An 18,745-nucleotide genomic window follows, 5' to 3' on the forward strand; every position below is an offset into this window, starting at 1 on the left:
TGCAGTTTTTGTACTTATTTAATAATGCTGAATCTTTTTTTCATCCTGATCTATGCAAAGAATTCGTCTTTCACGCTTCTGCAGACTGTATGACCCCCCCATGTGATATACTTGGCTGAATGTACCATCTGCCACTCCTTCTATTTTGGTAAAACCAACAGGGTCCTACATGATAGGATGAGGGAGCATTTCTATCACATTAGGAAGAGTTCCCTGCATAATGCACTCTCTAAGCACGTCCTAGAATTTGGGACATCACATACTTTTAGGTTCAGAGTTGTTGAGACCGTTAACCCTAGTATTAGGGAAGGTGATGTGTGTACACATACAGAATTTAGAGAGGCCTGTTGGATTATCATGCTCCGTGCTGACAGGGGCAGAGGGCTGAATGAAAGGGCCTCTATTAGGCCAGTTCTGAAGAAAAAGAGGTTATACAAGTGAATATGTTTATATATGTCTTACATCTACTTCCTTGTGTGCTCAGTTCATACAGACTTAGGTACATATCTATATACGTTTTATATATATATTTTTATTTGTATATATTTATGTGCATATTTATTTGTGCATCACTTTTATTTTTAGTTCATGCTGTCCTTTTTTGTATAGAAGTTCATTCTTGTTCTTTTGTATGACAGATTTTTTTATACATGCATATATATTTATTCTACATAATTAAATAGTTTCTTATGCTCTTTTTGTTTTATTCTATGCCAGATTCTGAACTGTTTCATTGATTGTATAATTAATGACTTGATTGATGTGATTTGATGATTGGCTGCTATGTGCTCTTTGTTTAGTTTAAATAGTGGCTGTGTCAGTAGTAGTTCTATGGTCTGATGAAGCTAGATAGTGAGAGCGCTTACCTTTTGTCGATTACAATAAAGGAGATTTTATATGCTTTTATATATACTTGGACTTTTTGTGCTTGCTACCTGAATCATTTGAACTGCCTTATTTCTTGAGTTCTTGCTTGGAACTTGAGTTTCCTGTATGCCTGGCTCCATCCGTTGTTAGTTTACAGCAGTCTTTTGATATATATATATATATATTTGTTTACCAGGGTAATGCACTGATCTCAGTGGACCTCTTACAGGCACAGCCCAGGTGAATAGGATCACATAAGAAATGAACAAAACACAGTTACAGAAACAAGGATATGCTTAAACATATACACATTTACAGATGCAAAAATATGCTACAACATTTAATTCAAAAATCAGTTTACAAAGTCAAGCATGGATGGAAAAAATGGAATTATACTTAGAAAAGCTTTGTGGATAAGATGTAGCCATACTGACTGAGATGGCTTATGCTACTGGGATAGCAACATATCATTATATAGAGAGGTATGAAGACAGTGAAAGAGGGGTCGTGTCTTTTGACATGGTCCCCTTTCAAAATCAGGCAGTGACTGAAATAATGAATTTAAATAACAATTTTATTTATTTTTATTTTATTTTACATTTGTTTACCGGGAAATTCCGAATGGACACAGGTCATTTTTCAGCGGAGCCCCGGGGAGAAAAGCTCCATAGAAGGACATGGTAGATGGTAAACAATAACAATCAAGGTATGTATACAGTAGAGGTGATCATGACATGGAGAAATACAGGAGCAAATTAGGTACAATTGACTAGAACCTCTAATTACAAACATTGAGAAAGAAGAAGTAAAACACAGAGCTACAGAGTTTCTAAACAGTAACCAGATAACAATAATAATAGACTAAAAGATAACTAAATCCTGGACGGATTAACAAACAGTGAGTAATCTTCAATTCAGATTTGTAGTGATACAGAGAATACACTATCTAAATCTGGGAAAGGAGAGAAAGGTTGAAGGGGGGGGTTATTAGTCGGGGTTTGGACAAGGACAAAGCCAGTGAGAATTTAGGTGAGATTTAAGTGCAGTCTTGAAAAGATTGCAGGAAGGAAGGGTAGTTATGGTAGTGGGAAGGTTGTTCCTCAGCTTGGATATAGCGCAGGAAAATAGTGCTTTACCTGCTGAGTTTTTGGCTTTGGTGACGTGGAGTAGATTTTTTTTGCAGGAGCGTAGTGGTCTAGAAGAGTGGTAGGGTTGGAGAATTGTATGAAGCGATAGGACTTGGAGAGGGTGGTTTGCTAGTTTATGAGCAAAGGTGAGTTGAGTTTGGTGTAGGAGTTGTGGGAGTTCAAGCCAGCCAAGGTCTCTAAGGGAGAGACAGTGGTGGCTGTGGTAGGAGGCACCACTGGCAAATTTTGCGATTTTATTGTAGCAGGCTTCAAGTTTGTGTAGGTCTGACTGTCTAAGATTTGTAAGTACAGGTGATGTGTAGAGTCGGGTGGAGATTAGTTGGGAATTGGCGATAGAGATTCTTGCTGGTTTGGTGAGGTATTGGCAGCTTCTATATAAGGCACACAATTGTTTGTGAACTTTTTTTATTGTTAGGGATATGTGGGTGTCAAATTTGAGATTATTGTCTATCTGTATGCCAAGTAGTTTTGTGTGGACTGTTGGTGAAATAGAGGTATTATCCTTGGCTTGAATAGTAAAGCATGGGATGTTTGGGATAGATTTGGAAATTTGGAAGATGAGGAGTTTGGTTTTAACTGGACTGAGGAGAAGCCAGCCATTAGATAGCCAGCTTTCAACTGAAGAGAAAGATTCTTGGGTGATCTGTTGGAGTTCTGTTAGAGATGGGGCTGAGCAGATGAGGGTGGAATCATCTGCATACTGTATGAGGGAGGTATGCTTGGTGGCAGTGTGCAGGTTGTTGGTGAAAAGGAAAAAGTAGGAGGCCAAGGATGGAGCTTTAGGGAACCCCGAGAGTAACAGGGAGGCGAGGGGATAGATTATTGTCCCAGATGACTGATTGCTGGCGGCCTTGTAGCTAGTTGTGGAATCAGTTTGTGGCTGTTGTGGAGAAAGAGAGGTCGGATAGAGCAGAAAGTATTAGATTGTGTGACACAATGTCAAAGGCTATAGACAGATCCAGAAACACAGCAGAGAAGAGAAGGCCATTGTTTTTGTGACGGAGGATAGTGTTGGTGAAGGAGAGGAGAGCAGTTGTCATGCTGTGGTGTGGTCTGAAACCATGCTGGGTATTGGAGAGGAGGTTATTGTTAAGGAGGAATTTGGAGACTTGTGAGTTGATGTATTTTTTTGAGTATTTTGGAGGGGGGGTGGCAATGGGGTGGGTAGTTGGAGAGGTCAGTGGAGGTGAATAATGTGAGATATTTTCCATAGTGTTGGTACATATGATTTAGATATGGAGCAGTTGATTAATATGGAAATAGGATAAGCTAGGACATCAGCTGCTACTTTTAGGTATTCGGCGGGCAGGTGGTCGGCTGCTAGTTTTGTGGGTTTTAGTTTTGTCAGGAGTCTTTTTATGTAGGAAGTGGGTACTGTGGAGAGAAAGAAAGTAGGGAAGGGTGGTTTTGGGTTGGGTGAGGGAGGAATTAGAGTAGGGAAGTGTTTTTTGTTAGGGATAGAATGGATTCTGGGAATTGTTTATTGAAAGGATCAGCAATGTTACTGGTGGAGAGAGGGGTGGTTGGTAGGGGGGGGTGCTTACTTTTCCGGGGCAGAGTATAGAGTTAACTGTGGACCAGAATTGCTTGGGTTGTTTTTGGAGGAGTTTAGGGATGTCTGATAGAAAAGGGCTTTGTCTGTTTTACTTGCTTTTTGACCTTGTTACGTAGTTCAAGGAAGAGTTGCCTATCTGAGGGTTTTTTAGTTATGTGCCAGTATTTCCATGTTTTATCCCTGTTTTTTTATAAGGCCCCTGGTGTTATTTTGTAGCCAGGGGGAGCTCTTAGTTCTGATTCTAGTGTTTCTCAGGAGGGAATGGTAGTTAAGGATGTTGAGGAAGGTACTGTTAAAGAAATGGACTGCTTTGTCTAGGCTGAGGTACTTTAGAGGTGACTAGTTTACATTCTGGAGGGAGGAGGTGAAGGAGTTGGGGTTAAAATTAGCTTTGTTGCGAATAAGTCTGTGGGTAATGCGTTTACAATTATTAATGTGATTTTTTAGTAGAAAGGTTGGGGAATGGTCACTGAGGGAGTCAGGTAAACAGCCTGCTAGGTAGGTGTGAGGGGCTTTGTTAACTAAGACCCAGTCAGGAATGGTGTGGTTATTGGGGTTTTTATTGATTCTAGTGGGGGGTTGTATTAGCTGAGAGAAACCATGGAGATTTAGGTGGAGGGATGTGTGTTTGCTATTGCAGGATAGACAACTGATGTTAATGTCCTCGAAGATGATAGTTTCTTGGGGTAGGGAGAGATTGGCCCAGTCTAGTAGGTTTTCAAGGGGAGGTATATTTTGACCTGGTGGGAAATAGCACCCTATAATGTTGATTGATTTTTTAGGGTTTAATTTGAGGGTGGTATACAGTATTTCTTCCTTGTCAAACTGGGGAGCTGATTTGGTGAGAATATGGATATTGAAGTGGCGTTTATACATCAGTGCCATACCTCCTCCTTTTCTGGATAGTCTGTACTTACAGAGGATGTATCCAGATGGATGTAATTCCTCACTTTTGATGTGAGGTTTGAGCTATAATTGGGGTAGAGACTTATGTAGGCATGGAGGTCTTGGATTTTATTACAGATACTTCTGATACTGAGAGTCATAATGAGGAGGTCATTTGGGTTTTTGTTGTTTGTGATTTGGGTGATGGGGGAGTTGGTTGGAAGGGGGTTTGTGGAGATGTTGGTGATTGTGGGGCCAGGGGTGGGGTGCACATCTCCACTGACAGCAAGTTTAGAGAGAGAGTTGAGAATATGTTTTATATATGCAGTAAATAATTTGTTGTATTTTATGGATATTTTATGTTCAAATGTGGTGGGGGGTTGGTAATTAAGTAGTTGAACTGGGAGGAGGTAGTTTGTGGTTGGGGTAATGAAATTCTGCAGTGGGTGTTTGAGAGGAGTTGATGAGAGAGTATAGCGGAAATGGTTGGGGGTTATGACTGTAGTTGTTTGGTAGGATGGAATATAGGCTAGAATAGTGCAGGTGAGGATTACAACAGTATTACCTAGTGGTATGATTGCTTTGGGTTTGAATGTGAGATTAAGCAGAAAGGAGGGGTAGAGAGGTGGTGAGTTTCAGCGGTAAGGCTTAATTGAGGAGAAGTATGGGAGTGGCTTTTAGCTAAAGATAAATGTAGATGTACTTGGGCAGGTGGGACGCAAAGTGAGCATAGCGGGGCTTAAATCCAAGCTAAGGATTGCATGGGGGAGATAGAGCTAAAATGCAGAACAAAAATATGTTTGAGGTCATAAGTCAACAGTGCAGAAACAAACACAAGAGCAGAATAAATACAAGTTATATCAAAAAGTATATTCTATTCTCTATACAGACAAGATGTATTTGCCCTGATCCTATTTGTCTTAATAAAGAACAATAGGGTTGGAAGGGTTTGTTTTGTTGTGTTTGTTAACACCACAGCAGGCAGGAGTCTTTGAGAGGGAAGGATAATTGGCTAGGCAAATAAATACTTAAGGCAGTTAGCTTAGTACTAATCTATGAACCTATGAATACTAACAATACTAATAGGCCTAGATAAAGAACCTATGCCCTAAATTAATCATGAATTTCAAGCCCCACAATATAATACTCTGAATATGTCGACTCAATGTTGCTGTTAACCTAAACATTCAACAGACTCAAACTGAGCCACCGTACATCATGAATTTGGCCCAATAAAACATTTAAGCAATACATAAAAAAAGCATGTACTCATTTAATTTCTATCAAAGAAACACAATATTATATTATATAAAATCAAATAAGTAATATACCACCAATATTGGCAAAAAGCAACAATTGTGCATATGTAAATACAAATGCACGAAACAGATACCAAATTGAAAATAATTTCCCACCAATAATGTCAAAAGGCTGCAAAAGCCTGATTTATAGTTTTAATATGATGATTACTGCTGTAAAAAGTCAGAGTCTGAGCTGGACAAGGTTTGGAAATAATAAAAGTCGTTCCAAAACCATAAACGAAGGAAGCAAGAGTCCTGCTTGTGCGAACACCATCAATGTATAAATCAGTCTGACGAAAAAAGTCAACAAGAATAAATGTACCTGTAAAGTATATGAATCCACATAAAAAAACTCTTTCCTGAAGAGTCTCTGCAAATCTGCCATGGGCAGTGATGCAAGATTTTAAATCCAAATGGCCGACCTTCGTCTCTGCTGATATAAACCCATGCAGTGATGTAGATGCTGCCAAATGAGAAACTAGTACAAAAAAAACTTTATACAAAGTATAAAGACTGACAAAGTCTTGGGTTGGCATCCAGTTTTGAATGAGAGAAAAGGATGACAAACCAACAAATGTCACAACCAATATTCATCCAGAGAAACTGATTAACAGTAAATCCACTTAAATACGATAAACCGCAGTCTGAAAAAAAAAGTCCGACATTCGTCTCCGCCTGGTGAAGCTGATTATTTGTCCTAGGTAATATAATGTTTGTACTTTATCATTTAGACTCTGTGGGGCTATGGACGTACATCACATAAGTTCTCTTGTAAGTCAAAGTCAGTGTCATCGGACATGGGCCTAATTTTTCAGGAAATGTAATGGTAAAATGTTAAAATAGTGTTCTTGTTAACAGGTTCATAGGTGTTTAATAAGCTAATGACCACAAGGGCCTTTTTTAAGCCTAGCCATGCATCCCAAATCTCTGACAAGTTCTGATACCCTTGATAAGTGTAAGCATGGGCCTGGGAGATGAACCATTTACAGGTTACCTGTGTCCATTAGAGATATCGGTGCCAAACCAGGGTTGAATTTCTGGTTTCCCATACAATTGTCCAAGTTGCTCTTGAATTGGGTTAGGGAAGAACTTTGCTTCAAATGGATTGGGAGCCTGTTCCACAGACGGGGTAGTCTCTGGGATACATACCTATCTCTCCAGCAGGTCCTATTTATATCACAGACAAGGTTTAAGTCTTTGAGTGGGTAATTCTGGTGCTGTTTGTTTTGTGGATATGCAGGAGGTCCATCAGAGTGGGGTCTGATAATGCCCTGTATGCCATGCATAGATCTCCCCTCAAAAGCCTGTAGGACATAGAATACATGGATAGGGCCTTGAGGCGGTCTGCACAGGTTATTTTACTTACACCCTGTATTCTTTTAGTGAGGAACCTCTGTGGATGCTCCAGTTGTTGGATATGCCTGGTTAGGTACATACCAAAGGGAGCATTGTACTCAATGATAGGTCTGATGAATGCCGAATACAGTGGAACAATGACTTCCTTGGACTTAGATTCCATACCTTTCTTTATAAGTTGCACAACATAGAATGATTTCCTCAACCCTGTAGACACATGATGGACAAAGGCTATGTTACTATCTATGTGTGTCCCTAAGTCCCAGACTACTGGGTCAACTCTAAGGGGTGTGTTGTCAATATGATAGTTACCAGGGATGGATGACTTCCCAAAGGATAGTATTATGCATTTCCTGGCATTTAGTTTTAGTCCATGGTTCTAACACCAGCTGTTTGTCTGTGTCAGCTCCTTCTGGAGAAGATTTACGTCAGTGTGAGATTCAATGACAGCTCCTAATTTGCAATCATCTACAAATTTAGTCAGCCAGAGACCACTGACATTGACCAAAAAGGAACAGTCCAATGACTGATCCCTGAGGGTCTCCACTTGTGACTGGCTTCTTTGTAGAGGTGGACTCCCCAATTCTAATTTCCTGGGTCCGATCTTAAAGAAGTTCACCAGGTTGAGTAGGCATGATCTTCCCTTGATGAAACCAAACTGGGTTAGGTTCAGTGTCTGGGTGTTTACTATAGCTATGTTGATCATTATAATTCTTTCCATGGCTTTACATATAAGACTAGTGAGACTTATGGGTCTGTAGGGTCTTTTAATGGCCCACCTTTATACAGAGGGATGACTGTTGCCTTTCTCCATTCATGAGGCATGAAGCCTATTTGGAGGCTACAGTTAAACAGTAATTCCAGAGGTCATGATAGGTCATGGTTCATGCTATTTAGAAGGCACTCTGGGATATTTTCTGGGCCCATTGATGCAGTGTTTCTGGTCTTAGAGAGAGCATCAAGGACCTGTTCCCTAGTGACAGTGTGTGTCTGGGGGGTATGTTTGATGATGTTTCCTGAGGGAAGGTTGAGGGGGAGGGAGGAGTAAAGTTGGAGCTAAATTTATCAGCTAGGAGGTTTGCTATATCTTCTGGTTCAATATGGGTGGCTCCATTTACAGTGAGCACTGCACACAACTGTGTATTGCCTTTGAAGTTGTAGACATATCTAAAGAATGCTTTGTGGTAGTCCTTGGCCTGGGAGGCCAAACATACCTCAAATTTGGCTACGGTAGACTTTATTTGTCCTCTGAGTTGTTTGTTTAGTTTGATGAGAGTGCTTTTATCCTGCTGGGTGCTGCACCTCCTAATTTTTGTCATGATTTTCTTCCTCCTGTTTATACAGACTATTTATTTTTTGATTCCACCAGGGTAGCTTGTTTTTTAAGCTAGTTCTGTATTTCTTCCTGGTGGGTACAGCTGCCTCTATGCAGCTATTAACAGGGTTTTTGTGGACAGTTCTGCATAGGCAGCAGTGTTCTCAGGGTTTATGGGGGCTTAAACGTTAGCCCTAAAATAGTTCAGAATATTCCAGGTTTAGCTGGGGGTCCAGGTTTTATTTTTACTTCAAAGGAGACCATTTTGAGGTGTGACCTTACCAGGGAAAGCATTACAGTAGGGGGTGTGCAGCAGTCTCCCATATAAGTGAGGACCAGATCCATTATGGTTGCACTCCTGGTTGGTGTATTGACTATCTCCAGGGAGTCTGTGTTTACAAAATCCAGGAATCTCTGCGCATGTACATTTGGTATCATATAGGATTCCCATTTAATAGAGGGGTAATTAAAGTCACCCATAAATATGGTTTTAAGTTGGATAGTTAGCGTTTCTAATAAGTTTAAATACATGGTATTGGTTTCCTGGGTCATAGAGGGGGACCTATAGTTTGCAAGGAAGTGGTGTTGGATTTTACCTATGGTGATTTAAACATGGACAATCTCAAGCGCATTGTCCTGTTCGACCAACCTTGAAGTATATTTATTTTTGATGTAAATAGAGACACCTCCAACTTTAGTCCTTGCCTGTGAAGAAGCTGGCCTAAATGTGTGGCAGGCATTATAACCTTGCACTTTTGGTGTGCTCTCTGTGACTTTAAACCATGTCTCAGTGACCACACAGATGTCAGCATTCTTTAGGGTAAAGAGAGCTTTTAGGGTGTGGAGTTTATTGTTTAGATTCCTAGCACTGAGCAGTAATACCTTTAGATTTTCTTGGTTTTGATTTGCTATGTTGGAAGTACTTTCAGTTTGTCATTGCCTAAAAAAAGGGGGAAGGCAATGTTTTAGCTAATATTTGAAAGCCTAGAGGGGAGAGGTTCAGACTATCCCTGGCAAAGCAGCGTGGTCTGTTGACCATCTCCTTCCATGCTGAAAAATACTGCACCCCCTTAGAATGACACCAGAAACTAAGCCAATTATTAAAGTTAATCATCTTTTGTTCATATTGTAGCATCATCCTTGGAGAAGGTAAATTGCTACTCAACGGTATGCACATATCAGCCTGAGATACATATTCCAAGAGCTCCATGATGTCTCTCTTCATATAGTCTAGGGAGTTACATCTCAGGTCATTTACTCTCACATGGAGTATGACTGAGTCATATTGGTAATTGTTGTCCAGTGACCTGAGTGGATGCATAATGTGATAGATCCTTGCCCCTAATAAGCAATGTTCCCCTTACTCAGCCTGATGAGACAGACATCAGTGTGTCTCATGATGGAGTTTCCAATGACTAGAATGGTGGAGTGTGTAGTGGCTTGCCTTATGGGCTTAGAAGTAGAGGATCCATGATATGTGTTGATATGGGTGTTGTTTTGAAAGAGTGCATTTGGGGCTGCTGAGGATATTTGTTATGTTTTTAATACTGGAATATACAATAAAATAAAACTCGGCAGTAACTGAGGAAAGGAGGCACGCAACATAGCAAAAAGACACACTGGAGTTATGCAAAGAACAGTAGCTCACACATAGGATGTGGAATACTTGTTCTAGAATTATATAGTGGTTTATTTCAGACTCATAAGACTTGTTTATCTTCAGATGTCAAACATTTTTCAAGCACAGGCCACCCATACCTCACCAAAAGAGCTTAGGGTATCTAACAGCCCCTTTTTGTCCCTGTGTTAGGCTAAGTCATATTAACAGACATTCCAAGCAAGGCTAAGGTCAATTCCATCCCCAATAACTCACTAAAACAAAAAGAAAAGCTTCATTTGACTGAAACTTTCCAACAAGACAGATGACAACAATAAGTCCTTCAACAACCACATTTAAAAAATGAAGGGGAACATAAAAGAATGTTGCACGCCAGAACAAAATGTTGTCACTGTAACAGAACCAGCAGATAATGATAAGAAAGCAAATTTCAGACTACAAAAAAGAAACTTATCTACACTTCATCCCTGCAACATAACCGTACTTGAAACTGTACCCAAAGTGGTCACCTCTGCCCTCACTAAGTTTAGAAATGCCAGTCCCTTGGGACCAGATGAGATACCAAGCCTAAATTGTGCAGTCAAAACACAGTCTTAATAGATCAATAAAACGGATTAAGTCCATGACATCTGGAAGCAGGTTGTTGATGTTCCAGTACACAAAGGAGGCCCTTCCACAAACATCAAATAATTACAGACTGATTGGCCTTACAAGCACATTGTGCAATGATGGGGAGAACCATCATGGAATTTAATGAGACAGATGTAGGAAACCTCCACCTCCATAACCTAAACCAGTTCAGTTTGTCAAATGTAGACTTGTATGCTTAACCTCAATTTTGTAACAGTTTGACTGCATTCCTGGATTCAGGTGCATCTGACCATGAAACAATCTGCATCTGGCTAAAGCATTCAACACTATATCCTATGAAAGACTCATACAAATGCTCACAGGTCTAAAGTTAAATAAAGTGTAATAACTTACATCCACAACTGGCTACATAGTCATACACAACCAGTAAGAACAAGAGAACACTGTAAATCATAACCATATCTTGTGTGCCACTGACTTGATGTTGATTGGTATGTCTAATATGTATATGAATTAAACAGAGCACGTCCAAAAACAGACTCTTGCAAACATTTTGCATCGAGTATAGGAATAAGGTGTTACAGAAATCTGAGTTCTGGTGAGATTTACAACTGAATGCCCAAGTTTGATCCTAAGGGTGAAAACTGAATCAAACAATCAAGCCAAAGAGGGGCAAATCTAAACCATAACTCCCATCTCTGGAAGGTATTATTCCTATTATACAGTTAAAACAATTTTACAGTTCTGTTTTCAGAAATCATGTGATCACTGAGTATGTGCAATTGTGTAGTAACTTGGAAAGTGCACGACTACCATAGAAGTGTAAATTTTAGAATATTTGTAAGCCTAGCGTCTACTTGTCAGTCACAACACATTAAATGCATGTTTTTATGGCAGGATCTTCATTTAAAAAACTGGAAAAAAATGCTTTCCCTTCTTGAGTTTTCTCATGTTACAGTGGGAGGTATAAAAAATAACATCACTACTAAAAGATTCACAAAGGCATTTTGATTGGCAAGTTAGCTCAAATTACATATCTGCCTTTCATAATTTGAAATAAGCCATTCCTCATATCTGACTTTCACTTACTGTTCATTCATCTAGTCAAACAGCTAGTGGAACACCAGTATAAAAGGACCTTACCGGCACACCATGTTGGTAAAAGGACACAGCATAAAAGGACATTACTGGCACACCATGTTGGTGAAAGGACATCATATAAAAGCACCTTACTGGCACACCATGCTGGTGAAAGGATACAATATAAAAGGACCTTACTGGCACACAGTGTTGGTGAAAGGACACAATATAAAAGCACCTTACTGGCACACCATGTTGATGAAAGGACACAGTATAAAAGGACCTTACTGCACACAGTGTTGGTGAAAGGACACAATATAAAAGGACCCTACTGGCACATTATTTGGTGAAAGGACACAATATAAAAGGACATTACTGGCACATGTGTTCGTGAAAGGACACAATATAAAAGGACCTTGTTGGCACACGTGTTTGTGAAAGGACACAATATAAAAGGACCTTACTGGCACACATGTTCGTGAAAGGACACAATATAAAAGGACCTTACTGGCACATTATATTGGTGAAAGGACACAATATAAAAGGGCCTTACTGGCACACTGTGTTCATGAAAGGACACAATATAAATGGGCCTTACTGGCACACCATGGTGGTGAAAGGACAATGATGAGCCACTGGTGGATGGGCAATGGTGATCCTGGTTGACTGACTGCTCCTGTGCAAGCCTCTACTTGCACATTCAGTGGCCACAAGACTAGGAAATATGGTCCTAACCAATGATGCTAGTGGTATGCCTGGTTGACTGACTGCTCCTGTGCAAGCCTCTACTTGCACGTTCAGTGGTCACAAGACTAGGAAATATGGTCCTAACCAGTGATGCTAGTTATCAGGGGGTATGCATGTATAGGTCATGGGGAGACCACAGGATACCTGTGCAGTGATGACAATGGCCACATCAACCATCAAGTATGAGATTAGGAACAAACAAATGAAAAACCCAATGACTAGGCATGATTGCCTGTGTAATCAGTTGTCACCTATGGGGCGAAGGAAATTCGACTCACTGATAGTAATGCTTTTTGGTCAGGAGGCAGAGGTGAGGAACAATATGAATGAGTCAGAGTATATCCAGTAAACATAATACCTTTTACATAGCAATAGGTTATATCCACAAGATCATTACATGTGCTTCTATTACAACACAACACAAAACAATATAGATTATTCAGTGCAGACTGCTTTTGTTTAAATCTATTTAGGTTGTAGTCTCTTACATTAAACTGTTCTAGATCTTTATCATTCTAGATTTTTGGGGGGGAAATCAGGTCCATATTTCCTAAAACAGTTATGACATTATTGAGAAAACTAATGACAGAAGTGTATATTATACCAAGGAGTGCCATTGTATATGCATGAAAGATGAGTGTCTTTTGATATCTTACACAACCAGTAAGAACAAGAGGACACTGTAAATCATAACCATATTTTGTGGGCCAAATGCTTTCTGGTCTAGTAGCCTTCTTGATGTTAGTCATACCTGATATACCTGTCAACTGCTTAGCACAATAAATCTGAACAAAGCCTAAAATAATGGTGGGGCAAAGCTCCAGACTTAGGAACAGGTTTTAAATACTGCTCTTATAAACTGTGAAAGTTGTTAGAGTAACAGGATTAGAGTTAGCAATCACTTTCTGAAGAATATGACGTCTGAAACTCAAACATATGTCATTAGTTAGTGACTTCAATTCTCAGTGATTTGCCAGAAAAAAAACCAAATTTTATGAGGAACAGACCAAAAACATAAGGCAAAACTATGGACATTCTTTGAAAATCTGGACAGTAAAGAGGTATGCTTTTAGTCTAGAGTAAAAAAAAATGTAATCCGTCATCAGTAAGAGGAACACTAAATGTCAATGGATTTAAATAAGTAGTAAATTCTTGGCAATGGTTAGAAAACTATAGCTCACAAGAGGCAGAACAGATACAGATAAAACTGTGATGCAGCTATGCTTAATTAGTGACCTTGCAACCATACCATCACTCTGTAATCATCACATCAGAATCAACAGAATAAATTACAATGTCAAAATATTTACTATATATATATATATATATATATATATATATATATCTCCTTATATTTCTACCAAGTCTGTTCCTGTTGTATTTTGTTTTTGCTGTAAAAAAGTGTTCAGTTTTTACTTTATTTTTGGTATACCATTTTGATTTTTATTTATACTGTTTATTTTTTTTATTAATTTAATCTATCTTCCTTCTGTAAACTGCCATTCATATGGTACAAACCGGAGTATCGAAATTTCATGCAGTGATATGCACTTTTTCCTCTGTGTTCATCTGTATGACAACAAAGTTTACTTTGACTGTCAAAATACAGCCACAAGCAAACTGCAGCTAGAAGTTCTTAATAGGACTGTGGGGGTAGAAAAATGGGTTTTAACAACCAACCATAAATGGGTTAACATGAAGATTTCCATAATTTAATCCAACTTCATAATTTAATCCAAAAATTTGCTAAATGCAAGTTTAGAGATGTGAATATTTATTAGAAGTCATAAGATGATATGGTTTAAAGTTCATTGACTTCAATCTACAACACTCCAGATAGCTTTAAGGGGCATGCTTCAAAAGTGACATTTGGGCAGTTATTCAGCAAAGTGCAGTTACCATCCCCCACCTCAGGGTTAATGTAATGAACATAGAGTGACAGTAAAAGAGTAGCCTGAATAGTGCAGTAGAATTACTACTATACTGACATTCTCTAAATCAATGGTAAATCAAAGAACAGCTTTCAGTTGGTATTTCTACATTAACCAAACACTACTTAATTATTTTTTTTTATTTGATGACCAAGTGGATGGACTGGTCAACTGGCTATTTTCAGCCATAAACTATGTGCTGAGGGCACAAATGCTGCAGCATATGACTACAAAGTATAAGAAGAAGCAAAAATATGAACAAAATGCTCAGTTGTTGTTGTGTCTTTCGGCTTATCCCGGTTAGGGGTCGCCACAGTGGAACTCCGGTCCGCTAATGTTTGGTAGTGGATTTTTACGTGCCAAGTTACCAGCCCTGATGCACAACCTTCAATGAAGGCACACCCATTCACGCACGTCTCCACACAGAAGATGCGCTAGCTGAGAATCGAACACGACAACGTCTTGTTGTGAGGCGACAATGCTACCGCAGTACCACTACCACAAAATGCTCGGTAAGGTGTACAAAATAAGGAGCAACATATGCAAATGTATAATAAATACAATGTTTGATAAATGTGATTAAACATATAGGGTACATGGGTTTGACAGACAATATCATGTAAAATAGCTCAGTGTCAAAGTAAATAATTTTGATATTTACAAGTATGATGTTTGCGAAGCTTGCAAATTCATGCATTCGGCATTATATAATCTTTCTTCATCATCTGTAACATTTCAGAGTATTGTTAGTGAAGACATAATTAACCTTGTCTATACTTCAACAGCATTACAGTGTATTAGTGGAGATGAAATCCAGAAGGACCAGCAGCAGTGAGGGACAAATTAGGACAAAACAAAGAGTGGAATGGACAGGTATTTCAGTTTTCTTCACATTATAAATCAATTATTCCTGATACTTACCTTTCTGTTTAAACGTCTGATATTTCTGTATCCTGGTTTTATTTGCAGTTGCCTATTTTGGATAACCCTTGCTGTGCTAGTTTTGTACAGACTTTCTTGTTTATTTTATTTTTTTACTTTTAAATGTGGAAATTAGGGATCACAGCAGGAGGTTACTAAGGCTAACAGCCCTGCAGCCTCTTGTTAATGCCCATTGACTGCAGTCCATTAATAGGATATATGGAGGGGACTGAGTTTTCTACAATGTTAGAAGATTCAATTCTATTCATTAAGCATACAGTTAGAAAGACAGACAGACACCATGTTCTGAATACTGAACTGGATCTGGACCTCACAAAGGACCTTTTTTCAACTTTATTCCCACAGGAATTCTGACAACTGAAAACTTCTTAACTCTTACTGAATTATCTTTAAAATATTGAATTAAAATATAAATGCTTCATTGATGATTTAATCTATATATTTTAATCTATATATGTCAAGGTGGCAAGGAAGTGGCAGATTTTACTAAAGATTTGAGAAAAATATATTTAGTCTCATATTTAAAGGAGGAGTTTTTCAGAAGAAATTAATTTTTTGGCTATTAGATTCATAAGCAAGGAGGGAGAAAATATTGTGACTACACTACATGGAAAGGATACTTGAATTGTAGATTTTTTTTACATGAGAGTAGCTGTCATTCTTCTTTACTTAAAAGGAATTTCTTACAATGTCTTGACTATACAGTGAATATAAAGTATTTTAAGCAAATTTAATCATACAGAAAGAATGCATCTAAATAGGGGTTGCGCTTTTGATAACGTATATAAGCCTTATTTAAAAATTATGAGTTTACATAAAACTGAATTGATTATACAATTCAGTGATATTTAGGAAATAGTACAATAATAATAATATATACTTTGTCACATAATATAATGTAACAATTAATAATCATATGGATGTTATTTAAATTGTCTATTTTTGAGGAAAGAAGAAATTTTCAAAGTAAGGCTAAAACCTTTAACTAAAGTATCCTTTAAGAAAGGAAGACATTTTAGTGACACGCTGATATGCAGTCACTACATTAGACCTGAGGAAGGGCTTCTTACCCAGGCAGCAATGGAGGGACCTTTTCCTTACTGATCATTTAATATGTGTAGTTATGTGCTTTGTATTTTTCATTCTATTAATGGAATAAAGTTTAGTGTTCATAATAACTATGCATACTATAATGAAGCAATTATTTATGCAATTAAGTGGCCACATAATTTGCATTATATTGAGGAAACAGCTAGAATGTTTAATGTGAGACTGCAAAAATACATTAGTGACTTAAAAAATGGAAAGTCCTGTTGCATCTCATTTTGCAACTTTGCATTAAAGTGCATGTGATGGTTTGCATGCTGCAGTTTTATAATGAGTTACATGAGGCAAATTAAATGATGGAGGGGTTAAAAAGTTACTGTTGTTTAAGCAATCTACTTACATTTTAAAATATGGCACTTTAAAACCAGTGGGTCTGATAAACCCCGTGGGTCTGAATGTCGAATATAACTGGAGATGCTTCTTGGGGGATGAATTCTTTAACTGGATTTGTAATGAGCCCATGGTTCTGATTGGTGTGTTTGCATTATATAAACATGTATGTGCTATTTTATTATTTTAATTGACCTCCTGTATAGGCATGTGCCAAGGCACCAGAGGGTTAATAAAGGCTTGAGTATATTTCTGCCTACTGTTTGTTGATTTAACTTATTTACTCTTTCTTGCAGATTTAAGAAAGAGTAAACAAGTTAAATCAAGTGGCCGTGGTGGTGCAGCGGTTAGCATTGTCGCTTCACAGCAAAAGGTTTTCCTGCTCGATTTTTGGCTACAGCGCCTTCTGTGTGGAGTCTGCATGTCCTCCCCGTGGTCGAGTGACGGCTAAAGACATGCAGGTAGGTGTGTGTGTGAATGGATGTGCCTTCTTTAAAGGTTGGGCATCGGGCTGGCAACTCGGAACCGTAAAAAAATCCACTGTCAATCATTAGCGGACCGGAGTTCCGTTGTGGTGACCCCTAACAGAGAAAAGCCAAAAGATGCTTTCTTTACTCTTTCTTGCAGATTTAGCCTGTACTCAGGAAGTAACAACGGAGCCCACATCATCTGACTCAGAATGATGCAGTAGATGCCAAAAATTAACACTAGCGGACGTCTTCAATATGACTGCACACAGGGCAGTAGATGAGGTCTTGCCTGCCTGGTCTAGTAGTAGTTCAGGTGGATATTCAAGATCTCTAGGAGCCTGCTGTTCTGGCCATATATTTCCATTTACCAGAAATACGGGCCTGACTGACCTGAAAAAAGGACTGAAAGAAACAATAGATCCTGCCTGGTCAAAACCTGTTATCTCAACCTTTTCCACAAACACTTGACATTGCACAGTACATTAATGTAGTTAAATCAGAATTTGTTTACATTTATGGTGTTGTGCTATACAGATGTATGCAGTCCAACTGCATTTGTCCTTTCTAAACTATGATTTCTACAGCTTTTTCATTCCTCATTTGTCAGCAGTTTATTTGGCAAACATTCCAGTAAAGGAAAAATTAATAAAATAAAACAAATAGCTATGCCTATGACAGGAGCACTACTATTTTATCACAGTCTTCTCTGGTATCAATCTACAAAATGAAACGTGATAATTTCTTCTATTAAATAAAACTTAGACACTAACTCAATTAAAGAAAAAAAAAGTGTTTATTACCCCTTATGAGGAGCTCGTGCCTACTTTGGCTGATAACCCATACCATGCAATCTTGTTGCTTACGTTCTGTACTCTGACTCCACCCTCTTCTGCCACACCCACAAACCTGTACATCACAATATCGCTACTTTATTGGAAGTAAGCTGCAACCTGATGATGGAGAAAGCTTTTTCTAAAACTTCTTTTTTCTTATGGTTTTTATTTGTTCCTAATAATGATTCATATACTTTACATTTCAGCCAGATGTAGACAGTTGCGTCTTGCGTAAACAGTCTGTAATCATGTATTACGACAAATATGCAAAATGCGAAATGTCAATACTGTTGCAAAACTGCTGCCTAAATAATGTTCTTGTGTTTATTTTCCTTGGTCTTTGAGGATCTGTGCACCTACTGCTGTTTGTAAAATGTATATGATTACTGGATTTTGCACTGTGGCCTTTGTCACGGCTGAAACGAGTCCAGTTTTGATCAGCCCATCCAATTAAACATAACTAAAACACACAGATTAAAAAAATTAAATCAATAAAAAGTCTGCGTTGCTGAATTAGTCACATCCAAGAATGCTTGCATAATACCTATTGTATGAAGAGTTTTAACTGCAATTTATTCATGAAAAGGCATACCACACCCTCAGACTAAACAATGCCTTAACATTTACAAAAGGCATATTGCTACTACTGAATTATACTCCAAAACTGCA

General features: G+C 38.4%; 1 protein-coding gene across 4 annotated transcripts in view; it reads right to left on the reverse strand.

Annotated features, from left to right (window-relative positions):
* The window catches only part of FOXJ2 (forkhead box J2), a 1,179,137-nt gene that overhangs the window by 225,903 nt on the left and 934,489 nt on the right, over window positions 1-18,745 (reverse strand). The window lies entirely within an intron of this gene.

This window comes from Protopterus annectens, chromosome 8.part0 (assembly GCF_019279795.1).
Source record: "Protopterus annectens isolate FY-2018-M chromosome 8.part0, PAN1.0, whole genome shotgun sequence".
Lineage (NCBI taxonomy): Eukaryota > Metazoa > Chordata > Ceratodontiformes > Protopteridae > Protopterus > Protopterus annectens.